The sequence below is a fragment of the Notechis scutatus genome, chromosome 1, assembly GCF_049901735.1.
Source record: "Notechis scutatus isolate UNSWTSFEM ecotype Mainland chromosome 1, rNotScu1.2, whole genome shotgun sequence".
Classification (NCBI taxonomy): domain Eukaryota; kingdom Metazoa; phylum Chordata; class Lepidosauria; order Squamata; family Elapidae; genus Notechis; species Notechis scutatus.
The window spans coordinates 137882333-137892102 of record NC_142009.1 but is presented as its reverse complement, the minus strand read 5'-3'; the positions used below and the strand labels follow the sequence as shown (position 1 = coordinate 137892102).

The following is a 9770-nucleotide window of genomic DNA, read 5'->3' as shown; positions in this document are numbered from 1 at the left end:
GATTTTGTATTATGAACAACTCTGCACCAAGCAATTTTTTGCAATGACTGAGAATGCAAAGACTAAAAAGTGAGTGTTCCTGCAGTATACAATTTATTCAAAGAACTTTTCATACCATCAATCTGCAAATGCAAGTCAGCACCACAAACGCACCATACCTAAGTGATAATTATAAAACCTGTGGTGCTTAACATACCATATCCTATTTCTGATCATTTTAATCTTCTGAAATAACAGGAAAGAAAGTACAGTAGGTTGTGTGTTTTTTTTTGTAATAGTGGTAGCAGTCTCTGGGAGTGGAAGTTTATTCTTTCCTTCCTGTTTTGCATCTTTGTATGTTTATAGATACTGGGCTAAACTGTAATTAAAGCTTTTCCACCCAGAACTTACATAGGCATTTGTTGTCATCTGTATAAATTCTCTGATCCCGGCAAAGTTTCAGAAACAGATCACTTAAGATGGAAAAAGAAACTGCCTTCTGAGTTGATTGTATGCCATTTTGTTGTAAAATGAGCATTGTCATTTTATACAATAATCATCTCTATGCAGTTCTTTTTCCCCAAACTCTTCAGCAAAATCCATGGCAGAGAAATGAATTCAGGCATTGCAGTGTGAGGATTTGCAACAATTACAAAAGGAAAGACTTGCAGGCCAGGTAGAAATTCTGGATTTCCATCTTAAATTGAATTCTAGATCCAACTTAAGTTGAATGCTGGATCCGACTTAAATTGAATTCTGGACCCAACCATGCACTGCAATATACGCAGGCAGTCTAATCTGCACTGAAATGCGTATTCAGCCAGTTATCTTGAATATACTTTAAAATGCAGTTTAAAATAAGTCTGCATTAGTTGGATGGTTAGAAACTTCCATCTCTGTGTTCCTTTTACCAGAGGATTTTCCCCCCAGGGGAGCAGTGTTTTGTCATTACTGTAATGGGTTCTGGGATTTTGGGATATCAACGAGGAAAACATGATATCAACAGAAACAGAGTAGCAATCATTTTCACACAACAAGGGTCAAGATACACCCCTTCTGCTTGTCAGGAACACCAAAGATGATGGCATCATGTGTGATATAGCTCCTTCTCAGAATGCAGGTCTTTTCTGAGATTTATCAGTATCATGATGTCCCACTAACATATGCTTTTGAATGCTCATTCATTATACCTGTGGATGAACTGGTGGTATACTCTTTTATATCAATATATAGTCATGTATGTCCTGTCCATTGAATGTACTGTATGTACATATTGTATGTCTTAATTTCTTGAGCAGCAGCCAGTAGCATTCCAAAGATACCATCCTTGGCTTACATTCCTTTCCTCCATGGAATTATCCTTGAGATATACCTCAGAAGTATGCTTTAATTAAATATCCCTGCCTTGCATAGTTCTAGGTTGTACATAAATTCCAAATATGAACGTGAAGAATGATTACCAAGTTCCTAGTGAAACCTACAGAACCTATAATTTATCCTTTCTATACAGAGAAATTTACAAAACCCCTATACACCCCAGGAAAGAAGAATTACATACTATTAAATTTCCTCATTATTCGTCTTCTGTGCCACCACAGACACAGACGTGTATCAAGTCCTTGTACAGTTTTTTAAAAATTTGATAAGAATCACAAAATTATTATCCTTCTTGGTTGCTGTTCCCCTTTGTGAAACAGTGTTCCTCTGGATATTCAAATAGCCCTCTCTTCCTTGGTTTTCAAGAAGTCCATTAAAATGTTATTATTTCATCAGGTTCGAAAGCTGAAACGGTATGGTATGTTCCCTCTAGAAACAGAAAATATTTTTTGCTTCAAGAATATATTTGCTGGTTGGGTTCAGAACTCTGCATGGATTAACTTTTCACATATTGCTGCAGAATTTTTAAAAGCAAAATATATTCTCCAGAACAATTTTAACCTTTTATCCTGGAACTGAAAACATTGTCATTTTTTAAAAAAAAATACAAATAAAACTAAACAGGGACTTTAAAAAAAAATGCATAAAGCTTGCATAACTCATTTCTATTTCAAAAAGTAGTAAAAGTATATCAAATTAGACACAGATCCATTTGATTTCATGGACTTTTACTATTTTACTTTGAATGGAACATTTGATATTTGATATTTGAACTTTGCTTTTTAGTCTACAACCATAGAGCTACTAATTTTAAAAAGAATCAGATCATTTTTGACAGCTATTTTTAATGGGTTTTTTCAGAAAATATTGCTTTTCACCCTCACATTATTTATTGTACCAGAGTCTGGATCGATATTGCTCTAACTCTAGTCCAAGGGAGTAACAATGCAATCTAGTTGTGGCTGTGTACCATTGGCTGCCAAGTCAAAAAATACACTAGAAATGTTGTTGGGGTAATAAGAATGGCATCTACAATTTTCTTTCTTATGAGGTTTGTTTGAACTTTCTTTATTCGTGTCAGAATACAAACTATCCAAACTATACAAGCAGAATACAAACTATAGACATAACATTCAACACTGAGCAAGTAATATAGGCATAAAATAGGTCATAAAAATATAGCATTTTAAAAATTATGTAAAAATAAATAGGATTAAATGTTCTTTTGTTGAAGGCATTAAAGTGTTTTTCTATCCACAAATTTATTTTCCATCAGACCAAAACCTACAAATATGTGTTGCTTTAATATATAATCTTGGGGAAAAGTGTGGATAAACAGTAAATGTTTAATTTATTTAATTATTTAATTTATATCTCATTGTCAAGTGATTCCAAATGTTCATTTTTTTGCTGCACAACTGAAAAACCTATCAATATAATTTTAATTTTTAATGGATCAAATATATTATGAAAAATTAATAGCATTATCTTGGTCTTTTATTTTTTTTCTTTTCTTTTCTTTTGCTGGGTACTTAAAGCTTTGATTTTGAGGTCCCTGAATTAGCATCTTGCAGTGAGTTGAACACAATAAACAGAAATATAGTCAAAGATCCAAAAATATAATGCTGTTGCCAAGGTTACATTTTCTAAATGCAACTCAAAATGTGTTTTACCAAAGTAAATGAAATCAGTTGATAACATGGTAATATTAACATGATTTAAGTAAATACAACAGTTCTTTTGAATAGCATCTGGCAATATTATTACCAATAATCTTTAATTTATTAGCCAGTTCAAAGGAATTTTCTTTTCTCTGTGACAAAATATAATTTATGCTATTTATAGTCTGGCCAGATCAGCTGTTGCTATGGCACAACCATCATGCTGTATATTTTGCATGCATTTTTCTTATCCAATGAAATATTTACGCATCTTTGGTGATTAATTATTGCTTAATTTGCTCAATTTTTATTCCTATGGGAGGGCAACTATATAAATCTGTCTGTGTACACAGACATTTTGCTTTGTATTGTTCTTTTGCAACTGTGGAGCTTGATATTAAATTTTTGCAAATATTTGCAGTGATGTAATATCTTTTGCGTATGTATGGGACAGGCTAATGGTTCGGTGTGTAGAAGATGAGTTGTTTTTGAAAAAGATGCTGTTGCTGACAGCACAGTGCTATTTCTGACTAGCCTGCAGTTGAGCAGCTTTCTTTAAATTGGCAACCTCCAGTTACAACTGCAACTCTCACAACACTCAGCCACTGCAACTTTCGGACTGATGATAGCTTCTAAGTTCATAGACAATGTAGGCTTTTTATCGGTGTGAACTTATATGAGGATTCTGCAGTTTCAAGGGGAAATAAGACTAGCAAAGCATAGAAGGGGAAGCATTGTGTGTCTGCAAGATGGCAGATTGAGAAACCTGGGGAAACCCAAGTATGGGAAGAAGGAAAAATTGGGCAGACATGTGACAAAATGAGAACATCCTTTCAGTGTGGTTAGGGCACTTGTCAAGAGCAGGAAACTACCTTTCACTTGCTTTGCCTTCCCTTAGGCTCCTGGCTGCTTATGTGCTGACTGTCAATTGTTGCTGTTGCTGAATGCACATTTCCTTCCCTCTAAATAATATTGCTCCTGATCCTATGATCCTGTCTTCTTCTGATTTTGGCCACGTGGAGACAACACTGCATAACTGAGATATATATTCAGCCCAGTTATCTTCCTTGTACCAAACCTAATGATTTCCATTGAGATTGATAATCATCTGTCATTCTTGTTTCAGTAATTGTATAGCCAGAACTGTAACAAAACCTAAGTCTGCCAAAATTGACAATAAATATATTTTCATAAGTTTCCTATATTCAGAGATTTTCATTGAGATTTTGATTTCTGAGGATTCTTATTCAGGAGCATTTGTTAAGTTCAAAGCATAGAAGAGTTTATTATTGCTACCTATATACAAGAATCTAGTCAACTAAAGGTCAAAGCTAAACTGATACTAGATAAAGGGCATTGGAATTCACAGAGCGGGGGAGCAGACTTGGATCTCTTGTGCATCGTACCAGTACTGTTTAACCGCCTCCAGCAGCCCCCTTCCTTTTTCCTAACAACCCTTTTTTATAAAAAGAAAATAAAAGGATGTGACACTAGCCCCTCAGCCCCAGAGTGCAATGCAGTGACTCCAAACTAGATGACATGGTTTAACTACTGCCTTCCAGCGCAGTCATTCCCATCGGTTGAAGTCCTATAACCTTACCTAGCTTACCTTGTGTATTTATAACATACTGACTGTAGTGACTGAACTGATTGTGAATATCCAGCGTTGGTTTCTCGGGAGGTGAAACCGGGGGGGAGAAACGGCTGAGTTTGCAAGGCCCCTTAACTTGGACTATATAGTGAGCTTACTGATAAAACTGGGAATGACTTAATGGACGAATGACAATGCTTAAACTCTAACTGTTAAAACTAAAACACAAACGGTGTGTGTCCGCCTTCTCCTTACACTCTGCAATACTTTTTAGGGTTAATCCCCAACAACCCATCTCTCAAAAGAAGATGCTTTTGGGCCTAATCCTTCACATGGAACAGAAAACCTGATGTTCTCAGACCAACAGGAAATACTCACTGCTAATTTACAGGAACTCTGTTCTTGTAGACGGAAGAGATTATGTTTAATTAGATTTTAGTAGCCTGATTTTAGAACAAATCTATGCCATAAAGAATAAAGTCTGTAATAGACATGTGTTTCTGAGAAATCTTATAATAACAAACCAACCAGTGTTATCTAGATGCTTGATATAGTGAATTGTAAATTGTGATTTATGAAATTGTAACATAGCTTAAATGATTTAAACAAGAACAGATATTCAGTGATATTAATTTGATATTCCAACAACTTAGTAGGATTTCTATTTTTGTGACAGAACTTGGCTCAGGCAGCTGGAATTTAGTATATGAAGTTCTTATTTGGGAAAAAACCTTTATCTATTTTCTTTATTTTTTATTTACGTTTTTAATTTCCATAATGATATATTTTTTAATGTTCAGATTAGAAGATGGTTTAGAACTTTAGACCATATGTGGAAAGATAGATTAGAAATATATAAAAACATATTTTTCTTTCCCTTAGCTTTGTAAGAACAGGAAGCCTACAGCATTTAGCCACATTATATGGTGACTATGAGGAACATGAAAGTCATTCTTTATGCTAGAACCAGAGACTTAATTCTTGATGGGGATAGAGAAGTGCATTTTTCTTCACTAATATTATTGTTTGCAATATATAAACTTCCTTTGAATACAGAAATAATATTTAAATAATCCGGATAACAATTCAAAATCATATCTCTAACATAGAGAAAAGAAATCGATGTTAAGCTGAAATTTAACATTCTGAAAGTTTATGATGACAAATTTTGATTGAATGTCATTTGCGTGAATTATATTGGCAAAGTATGTTAATTTTATAAGCATATACGTATGAAATTCCAATATTTCCTCTACTAGTCTGTAAGTATAGGGGTTTCAATCAGGTGTGTGTGTGCTTATGTGCATGTTATTATCTTAGGTGAAAAATGTAATAATAAAATACAGGATTGGAAATCCAACTCATTTTTTCTCCTATATAACTTATTAACTTATAGAACTTATTACCAAGGTTGCCTTAAGGCTGCAGTGATTTAAAATAACTATGTCATGGCTGTGTTCATCTGAGAAAATTTAATGCGAACAATATATCAAGTCTGGATAATCCTAGAACTGGAGCTGAGCTAACTCTTTTCAACCATTTTAGCACTCTTTCACTTCCTTTGTTCACTGTAGGCCTTTTAAATCCCATCTTCCCATTAGGTTAATGTGACTATTAAAAGGATATATCTTATGCTTACGTTGAGTTGCTTTGCATGATTCATGCTTAGTTGGAAGAAAGAATTACTGAATTCAGTTGGACCTATTACTGAAAAAAGAGAGATACTGTAGATTCTTAGTTTATTATGGTAATGGTCAATTATATGTGTACAGTATATAATCTTTGCTTATGCTTTCAAAATGCAGAAAACAAATTATGTGTTCAGAAATCATATTTAATAAATCCCAAATGTGTTATGGCTTTAACCGCAAAGGAAATATATTCTCTCGCATAGTGTGGTTATTCTTTTTCATTTTTGGGGGAGATAAGGAAATCTTATCTCTAAATAATATTTCGTAGTGTCTGTGATAATTCATGTCTCACCTTTATTTTTATTTTTTTTAAAAACCTTTAAAAAAGGAAACCGCAAAGGAAACCACCAGTCTCCAACACGTATGCGGTTCTAAATTGCTCTCTATAATTGGACAGTATCTCTAGTAGATTCTTTTGTAGGCCAGAAGAGACCCAGGAATAGGTTTAACACAATAACTTTGATTTGTGGGGAGGGGGCCAGTAATTAACCAAGCAAGGATTGTTATTCAGGGAAGCTGGAGAAAAAGTGAACAACAACAAAAAAGTGTTATGGGGGGTGGGGGAAATCAATCAACAAGGAACGAATTTTTGGAATATATGGACTGGTAGGGTAAAGGGGGGAAAAAAAACCTTAAAAAATAATATACATGGGTCATACCCATGGGAATATACCCAGAGAAAGTTTCTCACATATCTTAGTCAGGATTCTATAACTGTTTCTGAAGGTGTAAGTCAGATAGTTGAGGTTATTCAGTGGCCTCAAAGAATGTTAGTGTAGGGGAGAAATACACCCTTCCTTAATAGGAATGGAGACCACAAATGGAAAAGTCACAGAAAGCTTTGGTGTGTCAGAGAAAGAATAACATACAACATAAAGTATGGAAAAGTAACACCTACCAGATCTGGTGTGACATTATGGTGATAGTTCCTCTTGAATCATAGAAACCACATAAGCATCCTTAATTAAAAATAAAATAAAAAGGATGGCTGCTATGTCTATGTGACAAAGAGCTGTGGTAGGAAGTAGCGCTATGCAAAGCACTCACAAAGCTTGTTGTTGCAATGAAAACCCTCAATCTGTTGAGGCAATCTCTGTGATGCTGCTTTGAGGATTTTCTACGGTAGGTTGTTACCACTACGAGTACGAACAGCTGCTTTGTTTTGCTGGCAGTCCGAGGGGAAATGCTGTCTGTGCATCAGATGTGCAGAGATCCTAGGAAAGACCATGAAGCAACTATGCTGAATCTGCCAGAGGAAATGGCTGCCTCAACCCTTTGAGGAAGGGCATTTTACAGAGCCTTGCTTTGAATACTTTGCATACTCACAACAGGGAGCAATCTGAGGGATGGGTGGGAGAGACTTTCTATGACTTGCTTTCTCCTCTCCGGTTGCCTCCATGAAGTGTCCAAAGATGCTAAAAGGTAGCAAGAAACGATCTTATAATTCTATTTAGACAAATGGGTATTTTGCAATCCTCCACAGCTTCTATGGCAGGTGTTTAATAGAAACTCTACAGTGACAGCCACTGTTGACTACCTTCAACACATTCTCAGCATTTCACACAACCCCCTCAAGGCTTCTAACCTTCTTTTCACTTTTCCTCTCCATAGTCACAGATTTCCAGACCTCAAAACCCTTTCTGCTATAAATGTCACCTGTTTTAGGGTTACCTGGCCTATGTAAGTTAGATTTAAGCTTAAGTTTAATAGGAACCCATGGTATTAAAAATCATACTTTTTAAAAATCAAGTTGGAATATCCCAAACCACTCTTAAAAGCTGAAAGATATTTTAGACTAGGAATGGCCTTAAATTTCTCCACGTTGTTTATCTAGAAGTGACATAGGCGATACCACGTTAATAAGTATATCAAGAAGGAACCAAAGAATTTGAACAGTGGGAAGTTTCACATCCCCCCCCCCATGCTATTCCACCATTAATACATTAAGTATGCATGCATAGCACATCAATATGCTTCTCTCTCTCTCTTGCACACCCCCACAGGCTGGCAGGGAACCTGTTACACCAATATCCCGTCAAAGCTAGCTTGGCACCAGCTTGCAGCATTTGTGTTGTGTCCCCACATTCATTTCTTTTTCCACATTACGAGCGAGCCTTCTCACAACTTCTCTTGGAGCGGGGTGGCGTTTCGTTTTCTTGCGCGACACGTTTCACGTGGCAACCGAGGGTGGGTGGGGGACTGAGCCGCGAGGACCACCCCGCGAGTGGCGGGGGGGCGGGCAGGCGAGCGCGCGCCTCAGCTCCAAACGAAGGAGGTGGGTGGGTTTGTTGCCTCGGTGCCCCCCGCATGGCAAGCGAGGGAGGCGGCGTCTGTCTGTGGCGGTGGCCACTCGGGAAGGAAAGAGGGCCGAGCGCGCCCTGACTGACAGCGGCACGGAGCGCCTCCCCGACGCTCAATATCAAGAGAAGGAAAAGAAGAAGCTGCTGCCGGGGAGTGTCTCCCTTGCCCGCCTGTGCCTCCTCCCTCATCATCACCTCCCTTCCCCCTCCTTCGCCCGCGCTTGCTGAGCGAAGTCGGGTCACTCTGGCGAACGTCGCCTGGGCATGGCTCAGCGTTGCCTGGTCTGCTGCGGGGCCGAGGCAAGACGAGCAGGTAAGGGCAGCGGGCGCCGGAGCCAAGCCAAGCGGGCAGTGGGCGAGCAAGGAGACAGACGCGGCTCTTTGCCGGGATGAGGAAGGCGGGAGCGAGAAGGGAAGTAAGGGAGAAAGCAAGCAAGCGAGGAAGGAAGGAAGGGCCTGGCCCTGCGATGCGCAGCTTTGGTCGGAAGACCTCGCTGCAAGCGGACGGCCAGAGAAGAGCGCGCGTCCCGGGGCGCCTGGCAAAGGGGCGCAATGGTGCGGGAGCGGATCGACATCTTGGCGGCTTTGTAAATACTGCGCCGCTTCGTATTTAATTCAGGGTCGCTTTTTTTGCGGGGGGAGCGGGAAGGGGAGGGAGAGTTGCGGATTGCCCTCCTGATCACCATCTTTGATGAGACCCCACCTTCCCCGGGCAGCTTTGGATGCAGTGTTTGGCCATCCTTTCTCGACGTTGGGCAGTCCCGTCCCGTTGCATGTTTTATTCGCGGTGGTGGTGGTGGAGGGAATGTAACCACCTCTCCTCTTTCTCCCTCCGGAGCCTATTTCTAAATAAAGGAGAACGGGCTGAGAGTTGGACACACGTGTGTGTTTGTGTGTGTGTGTGTGTGTGTAAAGGACACCTGTTGCTGATTTGCCTGCTTTCCCTTCCTCCCTGGCTGTGACCTCTGCTTCAACTATGGTTTGGAGGGAAAGGATTCTAGAGATTGCGGTTGCTTTTGTGTTTCCCTCCGCCTCTTTCACAATGAAGGGGTGTGTGTGTGTGTGTGTGTGATGATGATCTTCGGTTGTGTTAGTTACAGGCCTTGGAGGAAGTGCTGGGCTGCCTTCTCTGTTCTCTTCGTCCACCCTCTTGCAGGTGGCACGAATGACG

At 38.8% G+C, this 9770-nt stretch overlaps 1 protein-coding gene and 1 long non-coding RNA gene across 13 annotated transcripts in view; one reads left to right on the top strand and one right to left on the bottom strand.

Moving 5' to 3' along the window:
• Window positions 1–758: 758 nt before the first annotated feature.
• On the bottom strand, window positions 759–8555 carry LOC148133018 (uncharacterized). Its single transcript, XR_015745920.1, has 5 exons — window positions 8406–8555; window positions 7626–7714; window positions 7347–7513; window positions 7198–7258; window positions 759–1785 (listed from the first exon to the last, which is right to left on the bottom strand). It is a non-coding gene; the product is annotated as an uncharacterized LOC148133018 (long non-coding RNA).
• A 13-nt stretch (window positions 8556–8568) lies between these two features.
• Window positions 8569–9770, top strand: part of CYRIA (CYFIP related Rac1 interactor A) — an 82322-nt gene continuing 81120 nt past the window's right edge. For 8 of the 12 annotated variants that reach the window (XM_087946960.1, XM_087946944.1, XM_087946897.1 and 5 more), the window contains exon 1: window positions 8674–8912. The gene's annotated coding sequence lies outside the window, so the exon portion shown is untranslated. Of the gene's footprint in view, window positions 8913–9770 lie in introns of all 12 variants that reach the window. The other 4 variants (XM_026674292.2, XM_087946905.1, XM_087946935.1 and 1 more) reach the window with 4 other exon arrangements.